At 44.3% G+C, this 16,555-nt stretch overlaps 1 protein-coding gene across 10 annotated transcripts in view; it reads right to left on the bottom strand.

Annotated features, from left to right (window-relative positions):
- Positions 1–16,555, bottom strand: part of add3a (adducin 3 (gamma) a) — a 331,245-nt gene that overhangs the window by 134,161 nt on the left and 180,529 nt on the right. The window contains exon 1 of one of the 10 annotated variants that reach the window (XM_085994336.1): positions 4,720–5,118. The exons of the other annotated variants lie outside the window; for them this stretch is intronic. The gene's annotated coding sequence lies outside the window, so the exon portion shown is untranslated. Of the gene's footprint in view, positions 1–4,719; positions 5,119–16,555 lie in introns of those variants that run through there. 10 annotated transcript variants of the gene reach the window in all.

Here is a 16,555-nt window from a genome sequence, read left to right as displayed (position 1 = left end):
CTACTGGCATGCCAGAGGTGAATGTCACAGCTGATTATTCTGTTCCAGGATTCCTCAAGTCAACACTCGCCCCAGAACTGCTGTCAAAGGCAAGGTGACTGTTGAAAACATTTGAGGGAAGTAGTATGGAAAAGTGTTTAAGGGCGTGTGCAGGGACATAATTGTTGAAAGCTGAGGCTTCAGACAGTGGCGCCAAGCAATAACCCAGAAACAGGACAGCGGAAGGCTGCAGGGTGGAATGTAAGGAGAGGCCATGAGGCAGTTGAAAATGGAATTAAAATCTGTGAAATGCTTGTGTGTCTCTGCATGATGCTTCTATCAAAACAAACTACAGGTAGACTATCCTTTATCTGCACTTCCGAAAACCGAAAACCTCTAAAAAAAACAACAACAAAAAAACGAAAGTTTTTTCGTGGAGCGTAAGTCATGCGCACGACATGACCCGAGTGGCGCCAAACATGACAGGAGTGGTCCGGGAGCTCTGCCTTTCCCTGTGATCAGGGCAGAGGGTCACAGAGTTCCCTCCTGGGTAGGGGATTGCAGGCCGAGCCGGGCAGTGTGAAGGAGGTACCGGGAGAGTGAACCCAACAATACAGCGGCCCGTCCAATAGTCTTTTCTTACCCCCCCCCCCCCCCCAAACCTGATTTGCGGGCCAGCCGATATCCGGTTTTCCCACAACTGGCGGCGGCAGTCGAGCCCCAGACCCCCGCTAAGTCAAGGAATTCAGATACAGAGCAGAGGGAGCCGGAAACCTCGATCTAACGGCAGAAATCAGCAGCCGTTTTGTTAGGTTTTTTTTCTTCCCCTAGCATTTTTTTTCTTCCCCTAGCATTTTTTTTTAAACGGTCAGGCTGTGGAAAGAGTCTCTGTAGCTTAGCAACAGCTGCAGAGACCAAGGCAGGGCCCGAGTGTTTACAAGCTGTTGCTAAGCAACAGTGTTTGTTGTCAGATGCGGAGATGAAAACCTTCTGAAATCCGAAAAATTCCAAAAACCGAAACACAGCTGGTCACAAGGTTTTCGGATAAAGGATAGTCTACCTGTATTACCAATCTATATATCTCGGTCTTCTCCCCAGAGTCAAAGGCACAATGCAGCTGAAATGCAAAAAAAAAAGGGACTGGCTCAAATAACCACTCTCTGTTAAATTAACAAAGTTGATTGGCTCAAATATCTCATTAACTAAATGCAATTCAATTAAAAACCCAAGATAATTTTGTTCCGCATCAGCAAGTTCCACAAAACCAACCCTAACAAATCAAAATGTTCTACAGTGATTTCTATGACTTTGTTGTTTTCCAATCCACCACCTTATATATTGCTAAGAATTAAATTTACAACATAATTCTACATTAAAAAAAACTCATGGAAACCTTATCCATCGTTTATTAGAATTCCATGCACCAACTTTACGCTGCACAGGCCCACGGCTCGCTGGGTTTGAATTTTGCCTCATTTCCGAAGCGTGCAGTTTTCACCTCGATCTTGTTTGCTGGCATTTCTCAAGCTCTGCGTATGCATGGGCCATCAAAGTCCCTGACCACTGCTTTGCACAGCTGCATCTTGGGCTCATGACGCCCAGCCTGACATATTTAAAACTTTTTTTCTCTTTTTGTAGCCAGCCTCCCTGGTGTTTAACAGCCATCCAATCCTGGGCTTCTTGTGTCAAAATGTAGGCCATCTTTCAGCTGGGTTCCAACTGCCTTTATTAGCGTCACAGCAAAATGCAGTTTCCTAGGCAGACCTTTGTCTCATGCTTTGAAACTTACACACTCAAGCATGCCGTGATTCGGAATAGCATGCCACCGAATTAACAATTAATCTTTTACAGTAATGTCTCGCACTGAAGGTTGCATGGCTGCTCACTCCAAAAAACAAACACCATGCTGTGAAACCATATCATTCAGGCTAAAACTAGCTATTAAATTTCCTTACAAGATGTATAATTACATAGAAGCAAAAGTATCCAGCTCGACTGACAATACTTTAAACTGGCTACAAAATAATAGTGTCTGAAATCAGAGTCCTTTTCAGAATTTTTTTATCAGAGATCTTGATAAATGTAGCTCTATAAAGTCCCAGCTCACCACTGTGATGCGGAAACTGCACAATACAGGAAGCCAGCCGCACTTGTAATCCAAATAGGTTTTTGACACTCCGGTTTACATTAAGCATGCAAGCACATTATTAAATCATTTTTTCTTTTACGGTAAATAAAGAGCGACCCACAGACTTCTGGTATTTAATTGGTTCAATTGTATTTGACAGCTAACTTGTATATCAAGTAGCTTGGCTGCTCTCAAATAGATAGTTTGGCACTGATGCATTAACATCTCAAACAAAAAAGAATCACCGATACAAATAACTTGTAAACCTAGACAATCGACAGCACTATGAAAAACCAGCTCACCTCCGCACCTTACCCCTCCCAAAACGAATAGCTACCTCTAGACAGATGTGCAGAGGCTCACTTTTACAATGGCAAAATAATTCTCTTATGCAGCTGAGAAAGTTCCATTTTAAATTAATAGTATCTTGGCCTATCTAAAGTTTTGTATGTAAAAGCTAATATACATTTTGAAGCAAGTACGGGCTCTGCCGTACTATAATGAGCGAGAGAGAAAGGGAGACCTCAAATGTTGCAAAATCAGAGCCAAGCTACTTTCATCTACAAATCGATGTCCAGGATTGGGATTGGTTTTTAGTGTGTATGGGAAATCTGCCAGCAATTGTAGAGGAATATAGACTACAGCTAACCAAGTAATTCATAGGCAGAGGACAAGCAGCAATAGCCACCATTGCCAGACATTGAAAAAATAAATGCATTCAGCAGGAAAGTAGGAAGAGATACTGGGAATGCAGAGGAAACCACATTAAGCAGTGAGGATCTGGTACATTAAAAGGTACTCTTTAAAGTGGCAGAAATGGGTCACAAGTGACCTTACTGCATTCACAGATGGAGAATCATTTTAAAGCAGCACTGTCTTCTGTTTTAAAAAAAAAGATAACCTTTAAGTATGCTTGCTGTGTCATGGACCTTACGTGGGGAAGCACTTAAATTGAAATCTGATGTAAGCTAATTTTGAGCAAGTCCCTCTATTTCCCAGTGTCTGAGTTTTTGCTGCATTGTTATGCTAGTATTATACAGTTTGTTGCGTTGAGGATTCTTGTCACTTCTGCCAACTTTTGTCTGAATCACTCTGCTGCTTCGAGGTACCAGATGCCTCCGAAGTGTAGCCAGATATTAGCCAGTCTCAAATGCGGTCAAACACCTCCCCAGCCCCCGCAAGTGCTGCCAAACATTAGCCCCAGCCCTCTGGAGTGCTGCCAGCCCCCAGAGTGCATGCTCCACTCTCAAGCTCCAACCCAAGCCATACATCTCCTCCATACTCAGTTACTTTATCACAAATGCTAACCTCAGGCCCTTGCTCTCAGTCCCTCCTGACTTTAGTCTCTGGCCCCAATACCCACGATTCTCTCTAATGTTGCACCAGTTTATTATACAGCATACTGTCTTTTACTAGGGATAATGCTCATGTATGGCACATCAAAACTTGGGCATCACACAGTCTAATGCAAATTGATGGATCCCACACTTCGTACTGGAGTTAGAATGTCAGCAGTTTTCAAACTAACCCGAGGAATGCAGAGCTCTTAACCTTAAAAGACGCACAGTAGACTTTAACAGCAGAAAAACACATGTTTACATTGGATATCATAAAATATCAATTTTATCTTTAAAATACTATTATTCGTATAAAAATTGTTGATGCTCTGATTTACCACAGGGGATTTACTAATATAGAAATACAATACTTTTGTGATAAATTATATATAATCCTGACTCACTATGAGCAATGTCACATAAGATTCCCTACTTCTACATAAAATGTAAAAAAACAGAGGATCAGTCACAATTCAAATCATAAGTTTATATTGTTCTCACTACCTGTGAGAAATGTCTGGTTACTTTAAATGAATTACTGTTTGCTTGTTTTCCTCGCGCCAGAGAGAATACACATTACTCTCTAGTATGCAAATAGGCTTTGATTGCAGAGCAAATTCACTTCATACAGACTGCATGCTTTGAACTAAAATCCATCAAATTAAGGGAACGTGCTTAATAACAGGAAAATAAGCTGGAGTACGGGGATGGGGGAGGAGTTCAGGAAAACATTACATGAACTTAGTAAACTTGGTTCACTATGGGAGACACATTTTGTTCTTCTGTAGCCCAGTTTTCAACTTCAAAGATTATAAGAGGTATATATCAGGCAGCATGCTCCCGATGCGGTCTCCTCTACATTGGGGAGACCAAACGCAGATTGGGTGACCGCTTTGCGGAACACCTCCGTTCAGTCCGTAAGGGTGACCCCGAGCTTCCGGTCGCCTGTCATTTTAATTCAACGCTCCATTCCCACTCGGACCTCACCGTCCTTGGCCTCTTGTATTGTTCCACAGAAGCTCAACGTAAACTCGAGGAATAGCACCTCATCTTCCGATTAGGCACTCTGCAGCCTTCCGGACTCAATATCGAGTTCAACAATTTCAGATCATAACCTCGGGCCCTATTACATTTCTTCTTGTAATTTTTCCACTCCTTTCCCCCCCACCCCCCTTTCCTTTTGTTTCTCTCTCACACCTGGCAGCTATCTCTAGCCCTGCCAGTACACTTTACACCTAATCTCAGCCTATTACCATCTCGTCTAGCTTCGAATACCTTTTATTGTCTCTTTTACTTCTTTTGTTTCTTTTCCTTCTTTTGTCCGATCGCAGCCCTGCCTTCGATCTATTTTCTTTACTTTCCAGTTTTGAAGAAGGGTTCGACCCGAAACGTCAACTCAAATTTCTCTCCACGGATGTTGCCTGACCTGCTGAGTTTTTCCAGCATTTTCTGTTGTTATCCCAGTTTACTAGTTCTTCTCATTCCAGTATACTACATCTGACATGAAGATAGCACATCGAGATTCCATACTAGGTAGACGAGAACCCACATATAAATTCTTTGTTATGAACATTAATCCAGGTTTAGTATCATCATTAAAGTAACAAAGTTTTCAGATGAAAAACAAAGGATCAGGAGTCAAAAGTTCTGTAAAAATAGTGCAAGCTCGTGTTATTGTCTACTGCTAGTCTGTTACTTTTAATAAACCTATTCTGTAGTTACAGCCTAAAACAAAGTCCGATTAGAATGTTTATTATTCTGCTTTCCCAAAGTCCAAGAAATCACGAGGCATCATATTATATCCGGTAAACCAAATACAGTACCAGGGTCTTGTTGAACTCGCAGGCAATGCTACAATACTAGATATTGTGTGTATAAAGTCACATTCTAGTTCATAAGGGAGCAAGAACTTGCTCACAGGAGTGGTCTTTGCCATGGAGTGAGAGAGAAATACGAGTAAAATCCAAAAATTACATTTCCTGTGTTACAAAGTTTGTCACACTACTTCCACAAAAACTACCTATGTCAGCTCCATCACATTATAATTAGGTATTACAAGTTATTGAAGTGTCCATACAAGAGCTTCAATGAAGCTTTGATGTTGTGTTTGGGGTAAGGTCCGACAACTCTGACCCTGATCTGACCACCCTGAATTGCTGACAGTCCAGTCTCAAACCTCTGCTTAAAGAAAAACAGAAGCTCTGAAGAAAAAAATATTTAGTCTACTTTGAACTTCAGACTTTGTTCTAGAGTACAATAGCACTTATGTACTTTTATGAACAATAGTGTAATTTACTTGCCATAACTAAATTACTGATATTTAGGTAGTGTTTAACCTTATGTTTCAATACATGCTTAAGAGCTGCAAAATGTTGTTGTAGGACTTTAAGTTTTTGCTTAACAAGTTTAATATTCAATGAGACTTGCACTCCAAACAAAGCAAGCATTTAAGATGGAAAGATTTCTTAAACTACGATGCAATTTGTAGCCCTTTAAAATGGGAAACAACTTTGTGATGTTTAATACTCTGACATTTCGACAAAACTTCTGTTCTGCATTAAATATGACTAATATACACCAAGGGCGAACTAGCAATTAATCTGGCAAAAACTGTGGGATTCTGCCACTAAATGGATGCAGTACCATGGGAGAATGAGAAACAAACTGTTGTATGCAAGTTTTTTTTAAATTCCTGGTCAAATACAAGGATAAAGGTCAGAAACTTGCAGTTTCATGGTCTTGAGAGTTTTGGCTTCAACTTGAACAATACAATGGGGCAGAAATTCCTCCCCAAACGCGTGAGTACGGAGGGGGTACTCACGCGTCTGGCCGGAGGAAATGCCGGTTTTCAGCATGCACAGCGCATGCGCTGAAAACCGGCATTTCCTCTCCTCTCACCCAAGAGGTGAAGAGGCTAGCGTGTGCGCTGTAGGGGGCAGCGCGTGCGTCTTGGATTTCCTCTGTTTTGGGGGATTTGCGCATGTGTAAAGGCCTCCGGTCTTTACGCTTGTAAAAAGCACACGTAAGTATTTATTTTTACAGGTAAGTGGTGTTTTAGTGCAATTTAGAATTTTTTTTCCACAGGTTTATTATTTTAAAGAATCTACAATAAGGTAAGTTTAGTTTTAGACCCTTTTTATTAAAAATTTATTTTTTTCAAAAAAAAAAAATTGTTTAAATTATTTTTTTAAACTTATTTATACTTAATTTAATGATTGGGATGTTTTTTAAAATTTTATTTAAAGTTTAAGTAGTGTTTTGGGGTGCAGTACTTCTCATGAGTTTGACAGTTCTTACTCTCAAACTTATGAATGAAGTTTCCCCTCCCCTGATTGGCTGAACATCGCTCACCTGATCCCAGCTGGCACATCGCACTAACTACGCCGCTGGGTCAGGTTAGCACAGCGCGCCGACATCAGAACCGGGCCACTGAAAGGAAATCCACTGCGGGCCAGGTTTCAGATGTCGGCGCGCAGGGTGAGCGCACAGCGGGGGCTTGCACGCACGGCAAGCCCCCGACACCAAGTTCTGGGCCATTACAGTTTTGAGAACAGCATGCATTTCCTGTGCCATGTTACTTCCAAGACTACCTGTGATGCCTCTCTCACATTATAAAGCACATTTGATTTTTTTTTGTAGTGCCTTCTTATACCTACCTCTCATTATTTGTTTCTGCCCAAGTAACTGGATACAGCAAAGGCTATGGGCCCCGACAACATCCTGGCTATCGTGTTGAAGACTTGTGCTCCAGAATTAGCCACACTTCTAGCCAAGCTGTTCCAGTACAACTACAACACCGGCATCTACCCGACAATGTGGAAAACTGCCCAGGTATGTCCTGTCCACAAAAAGCAGGACAAATCCAATCCGTCCAATTACTGCCCCATCAGTCTACTCTCAATCATCAGCAAAGTGATGGAAGGTGTCATCGACAGTGCTATCAAGCGGTACTTACTCACCAAAAACCTGCTCACTGAAGCCCAGTTTGGGTTCCGCCAAGACCACTCGGCTCCCGACCGCATTACAGCCTTGGTCCAAACATGGACAAAGGAGCTGAATTCCAGAGGTGCAGCGAGAGTGACTGCCATTAACATCAGGGCAGCATTTGACCAAGTGTGGAATGTTCGCTGATGACTGCAGTGTTCAGCGCCATTCACAACTCCTCAGATAATGAAGCAGTCCATGCCCGCATGCAACAAGACCTGGACGACGTTCAGGCTTGGGCTGATAAGTGGTGGGTAACATTCGCGCCACAGAAATGCCAGGCCATGACTATCTCCAACAAGCAAGTGTCTAACCACCTCAACTTGACATTTAACGGTATTACCATCGCCAAATCCCCCACCATCAACATCCTGGGGGGTCACCATTGACCAGAAACTTAACTGGACCAGCCACATAAATACTATGGCAACAAGAGCAGGTCAGAGGCTGTATTCTGCAGCAAGTGCCTCACCTCCGGACTCTCCAAAGCCTTTCCACCATCTACAAGACACAAGTCAGGAGTGTGATGGAATACTCTCCACTTGCCTGGGTGAGTGCAGCTCCAACAACACTCAAGAAGCTCAACACCATCCAGGACAAAGCAGCCCGCTTGATTGGCACCCCACCCACCACCTTAAACATTCACTCCCTCCACCACCGGCGTTCTGTGGCTGCAGTGTGTACCATCTACAAGATGCACTACAGTAACTCGCCAAGGCATCTTCGGCAGCACCTCCCAAACCCACGACCTCTTCCAGCTAGAAGTACAAGGGCAGCAGGCGCATGGGAACACCACCTCCTCCAAGTTCCCCTCCAAGTCACACACCATCCTGACTTAGAAGTATATCGCCGATCCTTCATTGTCGCTGGGTCAAAATCCTGGAACTCCCTACCTCACAGCACTGTGGGAGTATCTTCACCACACGGACTGCAGCAGTTCAAGGCGGCGGCTCACCACTACCTTCTCAAGGGCAATTAGGGATGGGCTATAAATGCTGGCCTTGCCAGCGACGCGCACATCCCATAAAATGAATTAAAAAGAGTCCCTGTGACAGTCCTCTAAAGTCCATCTCCCAATGCAGTTCAGAAATCATAGCTCTCCTGACCAATCCAGAACACGCAAAATTAATCTGCTTTTATTTGACACAAATGATCAGCAGGATAGTGGCTGAAGCAAATGGTCAGAGTGGAAACCAGAGGTGGGCGAGAAGATCTGACCAGATGGGAGGAGGGTGAAGAATCTGAGGTCTGCTTGGTAAGCAGACAGCGAGAGAGCGGGGGAGGTGATGCCGTAATTCGCTGCATGGCTCCCCCAGGACCGTCCTTCCTAGTGGTGCCAGATGTTTGAATCCTTCCCTTTATGTGGTCAGGAGACACTGGCACCCCTTCCCAATGCTGGCTGATTTCAGGAATCCACTTCCACTGATCTGTAACCCCAAGGCTCTCCCCAGTGAACCCATGATCCTTAAAAAGTTGTGCTTAGTTTGAAGGGGCTTCCTGGTTCCTGGTAGCACTCAGGCCAAGTCTCAGGATATAACATAAGGGAGGAGCAGTTCCAAGGTCTGGTTACATGGAGGACTCAGTTGCCTATATTCTGCAAGCTTACTGCTCAATGCCCCCATATTCTATGCCCTATTCTTATTTTGGTGGGGATGGGGAGGGCCAGCTAGGTGTCCGATGTGCATGAAAACTAATCCCCAAACTACTGAGAACCCCACACAGGTAGGGTTCCTGTCTGCCCAATATGCATAATGCACTCTATCCTCATTGGACATTTGCCACTTACTTAAGTCCAGAAAATTTCAGTGCAGTTTGAAAGAGCCTAGGCTTAGGAACTTCCAACTGTTGAACTAAGATCGGTAGACAGATCCACTTAGAGTGTTACAATTCTTGAACATAAATACAGACAGGAAAATAAAAGCAACTTGAATTACTTTGTGTCTCATAATTATCAGCTTTACATTTTTTCAAGGCAGTTTTTGGTTAATTTGTTTTGAGTCATTTCCATCCACTTAGATGTACACTTACATTCAAGTACAAAGATTGTATCTCACAATGCAAAAAATAAAAGTAAGTAAAATTTCACTGGCTCTTATCCCAAAAGTAACTTTACTACCTAAATCATCACAGTGTGCCTGTGGATAGAGCAAAACTACAAATATCACCAAGCACTGTGCATGAATTGACATGCCTTGGGCATAAAGATTATCCATATGGCACAAAAGGCACCCTTCCCAGGAAACCCATCTGATCTGTTACCATGGCTCTTAGCTTTAGCCTTGTGTTTAATGAACTACAACCTTATCACAGGAAACTGCATTGTGTCAACAGGGCTGGATTGATATTTAAATATGCATTATTCAACAAATCCATGGCAAAGCTTCATTACGTATTTAAAAAGACTGCCAAAGCAGATTAATCTTATGAGAATACTTCCAATAGTAGATTACATCTTGACCAGCTCTTCCTTTCTCTTTTTTGGTGAATCTGGGGAGGACGGGGCCATAAAATCTCTCAGGGGTGCACTTTGCCTCCCCCCACTTTCAAATCAGTAAGCCTGTTGGCGTTACATGCACCTACCCACATATGAAAGGGTATATGCTGACATTAAAATGGGCAGATCATGGTCTCTGCCATGTTTCCAGTTAAATGCCTAGTGAACACTGGACACAGAGGCTGCCTGTTGGGCCCGGCATCCACCTTTAAGAACATAAGAAATAGGAGCAGGAGCAGGCCATTCAGCCCCTCGAGCCTGCTCCACCATTCAGTAAGATCATGGCTGATCTGATCTTGGATTCAACTCCACTTTCTTGCCCGCTCCCCATAACCCTTGACTCCCCTGTTTTTCAAATATCTGTCTATCTCCGCCTTGAATATATTCAGTGACTCAGCCTCCACAGCTCTCTGGGGTAGAGAATTCCAAAGATTCACGACCCTCAGAAGAAATTCCTCCTCATCTCCGTTTTAAATGGGCGACCCCTTATTCTGAAACTATGCCCCCTTGTTCTAGATTCACCCACGAGGGGAAACATCCTCTCAGCATCTACCCTGTCAAGCCCCCTCAGAATCTTATATGTTTCAATAGGATCACCTCTCATACTTCTAAACTTCAATGAGTATAGGCCCAACCTGCTCAACCTATCCTCATAAGGCAACCCCTTCAACTCAGGAATCAACCTCGTGAACCTTCTCTGAACTGCCTCCAATGCAAGTATATCCTTCCTTAAATAAGGAGACCAAAACTGTATGCAGTGCTCCAGGTGCGGTCTCACCAACGCCCTGGACAGTTGTAGCAAGACTTCCCTACTTTCATACTCCATCCCCTTTGCAATAAAGGCTAATATTGCATTTGCCTTCCTAATTACTTGCTGTACCTGCATGCTAACTTTTTGTTTTTCATCTACGAGGAAACCCATATCCCTCTGTACCGCAGCATTCCATAGTCTCTCTCCATTTAAATAATGTTTTGCTTTTCTATTCTTCCTACCAAAGTGGATAACCTCACATTTTCCCACATTATACTCCATCTGCCAAATTTTTGCCCACTCACTTAACCTATCTACTGTATATCCCTTTGCACTCTCTGTGTACTCCTCATAACTTACTTTCCCACCTATCTTTATATCGTCAGCAAGTTTGGCAACAGTACACCCAGTCCCTTCATCCAAGTCATTAATATAGATTGAAAATAGTTGAGACCCCAGCACTGATCCCTGTGGTACCCCACTAGTTACAGTTTGCCAACCTGAAAATAACCCATTTATTCCGACTCTCTGTTTTCTGTCAGTTAGCCAATCCTCTATCCAGTCTAATATATTGCCCCCAACACCGTGAGCTCTTAACTTGTGCAGTAACCTTTTATGCGACACCTTATCGAATGCCTTCTGGAAATCAAAATACACTACATCTACTGGTTCCCCTTTATCCACCCTGCTCGTTACATCCTCAAAGAACTCTAGTAAATTTGTCAAACATGATTTCCCTTTCATAAAACCATGCTGCTTGACTAGATTCTAAATGTCCTGCTGCTACTTCCTTAATAATTGATTCCAGCATTTTCCCAATGACAGGGGTTAGGCTCTGGCCTATAGTTTCCTGCTTTCTGTCTCCCTCCTTTCTTGAATAGGGGTGTTACATTTGTGTTTTTCCAATCCGCTGGGACCTCGCCAGAATCCAGTGAATTTTGGTAGATTACAACCAACGCATCCACTATCTCTGCAGCCACTTCTTTTAAGACCCTAGGATGCAGGCCATCAGGTCCAGGGGACTTGTCAGCCTTTAGTCCCATTAGTTTGCCTAGTACTTTTTCTCTAGTGATAGTCATTGTTTTAAGTTCCTCCCTCCCTACAGCCCCATGATTAGCAATTATTATTGGAATGCTTTGAGTGTCTTCTACCGTGAAGACTGATACAAAATATTTGTTCAAAGTCTCTGCCATTTCCCTGTTTCCCATTTTAATTCCCCAGTCTCATCCTCTAAGGGACCAATGTTTACTTTAGCTACTCTCTTCCTTTTTATATACTTGTACAAGCTCTTACCTGTGTTTTTATATTTTTAGCTAGTTTACTCTCATAATCTATCTTCTCCCTCTATTATTTTTTGATCATCCTTTGCTGATTTCTAAAAATTTCCCAATCCTTTGGCCTACCACTAATCTTTGCAACATTGTAGGCCTTCTCCTTCAATTTGATACCATCCTTAACTTCCTTAGTTCTCGTACAGTCTTTCTCACTGGAATAAACCTTTGCTGAGAGTTATGAAATATCTCCTTCAATGTCTGCCACTGTTAATCTACCGTCTTAACCTTTAATCTATTTTCCCAGTCCACTTTAGACAACGCTGTCTTCATACCTGTGTAGTTGCCTTTATTTAAGTTTAGGTTGGCAGATGGGTCTCGGGTATTCAGTGGAAGAGAGACCTGTGCAAATACTCCGTGCTCTGCTGTGATCATACCCAGTCTAAGATTTTTCTCTCCACAGGCAGCTGTGGGCTGCCTCTCCTTCCTGCTGTGGAAGACGTAACACCTGCCCCAACAAGTCTCTGCCCCATTTGCTTCGACAGGGAAGCCTGAACCACATCTTGCAATTGGTAATGTCTTGAAATGATGGTTCTGAGGAGGTACAGGTAAAATTTGATGGTGGCAGCATGAGAAAAGTTAAAGTCTGAGGCTTCTGTGCAACCTCATACCAGGCTGATTGACCTCCACACTCAACCTTCCAGTCTGCCAAAAGAGGAACTGGAGTCTGCGACACAAGCAACCGCTCCTTGATCAATGAAAGAACCGTTGTTTAAAAAGGGAGAAAGGGGTAGACCGCGTAATTGCAGGCCAGTCAGCCTAACCCGGTGGTGGACAAATTGTTGGAAAAAAATCTGAGGGACAGTATTAGTCGTCATTTAGAAAGGCACAGATTAATCAACAGTCAGCATGCATTAGTTACGGGAAGGTTGCGTCTGAATTTTTTGAGGAGGTAACAAGGAGGGTTGATGAGGGTAGTGCGTTTGATGTAGTCTACATGGATTTTAGCAAGGCTTTTGACAAGGTCCCACATGGAAGACTGGTCAGAAAAGCAAAAGCCCATGGGACCCAAAGGAAAGTGGCAAGTTGGATTCAAAATTGGCTCAGTGGCAGGAAGCAAAGGGTAATGGTCGACGGATGTTTTTGTGCTTGGAAAGCTGTTTCCAGTGGGGTTCTGCAGGGCCCTTGCTTTTTGTGGTATACATCAATGATTTAGACTTCAATTTAGGGAACATTAAGAAGTTTGCAGATGATACAAAAATTGGCTGTGTGGTTGATGGTGAGGAAGAAAGCTGCAAGACTACAGGAAGAGATCAATGGACTGGTCAGGGGGGCAGAAAAGTGGCAAATGGAATTCAACAGAGAAGTGTGAATTAATGCATTTGGAGAGAGCTAACAAGGCAAGGGAATACACAATAAATGGTAGGATACTGAGAAGTGTGGAGGGACTGGAGGGACCTTGGAGTGCATGTCCACAGATCCCTGAAGATAGCAAGACAGGTAGATAAGGTGGTTAAGGCAGCATAAGGGATACTTGCCTTTATTAGCTGAGGCATATAACAGCAGGGAGACTATGCTTGAACTGTACAAAACACTAGTTAGGCCACAGCTAGAGTACAGTTCTGGTCACCACATTACAAGAAAGATGTGATTGCACTAGAGAGGGTACAGAGGAGATTTACGAGGATGTTGCCAGGACTGGAGAACTTTAGCGATGAGGTGAGATTGGCTAGGCTGGGGTTGTTTTCTTTGGAACAGAGGAGGCTGAGGGGAGACTTGATTTGGGGTGTATAAAATTATGAGGGGCCTAGATAGAGTGGATAGGAAGGACCTATTTCCCTTAGCAGAGAGGTCAATAACTAGGGGGCATAGATTTAAAGTAATTAGTAGAAGGATTCGAGGGGGGTTGAGGAGAACTTTTTTCACCCAGAGGGTGGTGGGGGTCTGGAACTCACTGCCTGAAAGGGTGGTAAAGACAGAAACCCTCATCACATTTAAAAAGTACTTGTAGGTCACGGCACTTCAAGTGCATATCCAAGGCTACGGACCAAGAGCTGGAAAGTGGGATTAGGCTGGATAACTCTCTTTCGGCCAGCACAGACACAATGGGTCGAATGGGCACCTTCTGTGCCGTAAATTTCTATGATTCTATGAATTGTTGTTTAATGATTTCCAGATAGGTGATTTCTTTATGGCATTCACTTTAGATGACAGAAAGCGTGTAATTCTGCACCTGCTGCAAATTTGTCCATGATCAGTTAGAAATCCTCCTGGGTGTGTGCTTCAAGAGTTCACTCATAAGCAAACAAGATCTTGCCAATGAGCTTCTTACTAACCTTGAAGTACACAATCTACTAATGTTGAACTGTTTGCCCAATACACAAAATGTGATATGCCAGCCTGTGTGCTAAATCAGGCATAAATCAAATTTGTTGTTCAATAAGTGGATTAGCAATGTGGTTGACTCTTAACTGTCCTCTGAAATTGCCTAGCAAGCCACTCAGTTGTAACAAACCGCTACAAAAAACAATAAAAAGAATGAAACCTGACGGACCACCCGGCATCGACCTCGACACCGGCTACAGACACGGCAACGGCACATCCAGCCCAGTTGACCCTGCAAAGTCCTCCTCGCCAACATCTGGGGACTTCTGCCAAAATTGGGAGAGCTGTCCCACGGACTAGTCAAGCAACAGCCTGACATAATCATACTCACAGAACCATACCTTTCAGCCAATGTCCCAAACTCCTCCATCACCATCCCTGGGCATGTCCTGTCCCACCAGCAGGACAGACCCACCAGGGGTGGCGGCACAGTGGTATACAGTTGGGAAGGAGTGGCCCTGGGAGTCCTCAACATTGACTCCGGACCCCATGAAGTCTCATGGCTTCAGGTCAAGCATGGGCAAGGAAACCTTCTGCTGGTTACTACCTACTGCCCTCCCTCAGCTGATGAATCAGTACTCCTCCATTTTGAACACCACTTGGAGGAAACACAGAGTAGCAAGGGCACAGAATGTACTCTGGGTGGGGGACTTCAATGTCCATCACCAAGAGTGGCTCGGTAGCACCACTACTGACTGAGCTGGCCCAGTCCTGAAGGACATAACTGCCAGTCTAGGCCTGCGACAGGTGGTGAGAGAATCAACATGAGGGGAAAAACCTACTTTACCTCATCCTCACCAATCTACCTGTCGCAGATGCATCTGTCCATGATAGTATTGGTAGCAGTGACCACCGCACAGTCATTGTGGAGCCGAAGGTCCGTCTTCACAGAGGACACCCTCCATCGTGTTGTGTGGCACTACCACCGTGCTAAATGAGATAGGTTCAGAACAGATCTAGCAGATCAAAACTGGGCATCCATGAGGTGCTGTGGGCCATCAGCAGCAGCAGAATTGTACTCCACCACAATCTGTAACCTCATGACCCGGCATATCCCTCACTCTACCATTACCATCAAGCCAGGGGACCAACCCTGGCTCAATAAGGAGTATAGAAGAGCATGCCAAGAGCAGCGCCAGGCGTACCTAAAAATGAGGTGCCAACCTGGGGAAGCTGCAACACAGGACTACATGCATGCTAAAAAGCGGGAGCAGCATACTATAGACAGAGCTAAGCGATCCCACAATCAACAGATCAGATCAAAGCTCTGCAGTCCTGCCACATCCAGTCGTGAACGGTGGTGGACCATTAACAACTAACGAGAAGAGGAGGCTCCATGAATATACCCATCCTCAATGATGGTGGAGTCCAGCACGCGAGTGCAAAAGACAAGACTGAAGCGTCTGCAACCATCTTCAGCCAGAAGTGCCGAGTGGATGATTCATATCGGCCTACTCGTGAGGTCCCCACCATCACAGAAGCCAGTCTTCAGCCAATTCGATTCACTCCACGTGATATCAAGAAACGGCTGCGTGCACTGGATACAGCAAAAACTATCGTGCTGAAGACTTGTGCTCCAGAACTAGCCACACCTCTAGCCAAGCAGTACCAGTACAGCTACAACACTGGCATCTATCCTACAATGTGGAAAATTGCCCAGGTATGTCCTGTCCACAAAAAGCAGGACAAATCCAACCCGGCCAATTACCGCCCCATCAGGCTACTCTCAATCATCAGCAAAGTGATGGAAGGTGTCATCGACAGTGCTATCAAGCGGCACTTACTCACCAATAACCTGCTCACTGATGCCCAGTTTGAGTTCCGCCAAGACCACTCGGCTCCCGACCTCATTACAGCCTTAGTCCAAACATGGACAAAAGAGCTGAATTCCAGAGGTGAGGTAAGAGTGACTGCCCTCGACATCAAGGTAACATTTGACCGCGTGTGGCATCAAGGAGCCCTAGTAAAACTGAAGTCAATGGGAATTGGGGGGGAAAACGCTCCACTGGCTGGAGCCATACCTAGCACAAAGGAAGATGGTTGTGGTGGTTGAAGATGCACTGCAGCAACTTGGCAAGGCTTCTTCGGCAGCACCACCCAAACCCGCGACCTCTTCCACCTAGAAGGACAAGGGCAGTAGGCGCTTGGGAACACCACCACCTCCAAGTTCCCCTCCAAGTCACACACCATCCTGACTTGGAAGTGTATCGGCGATCCTTCATCATC

Source organism: Somniosus microcephalus, chromosome 8, assembly GCF_052327205.1.
Source record: "Somniosus microcephalus isolate GS21.2 chromosome 8, FLI_Smic_1.0, whole genome shotgun sequence".
Classification (NCBI taxonomy): Eukaryota; Metazoa; Chordata; class Chondrichthyes; order Squaliformes; family Somniosidae; genus Somniosus; species Somniosus microcephalus.
This window is presented reverse-complemented; position numbering and strand designations above follow the sequence as displayed.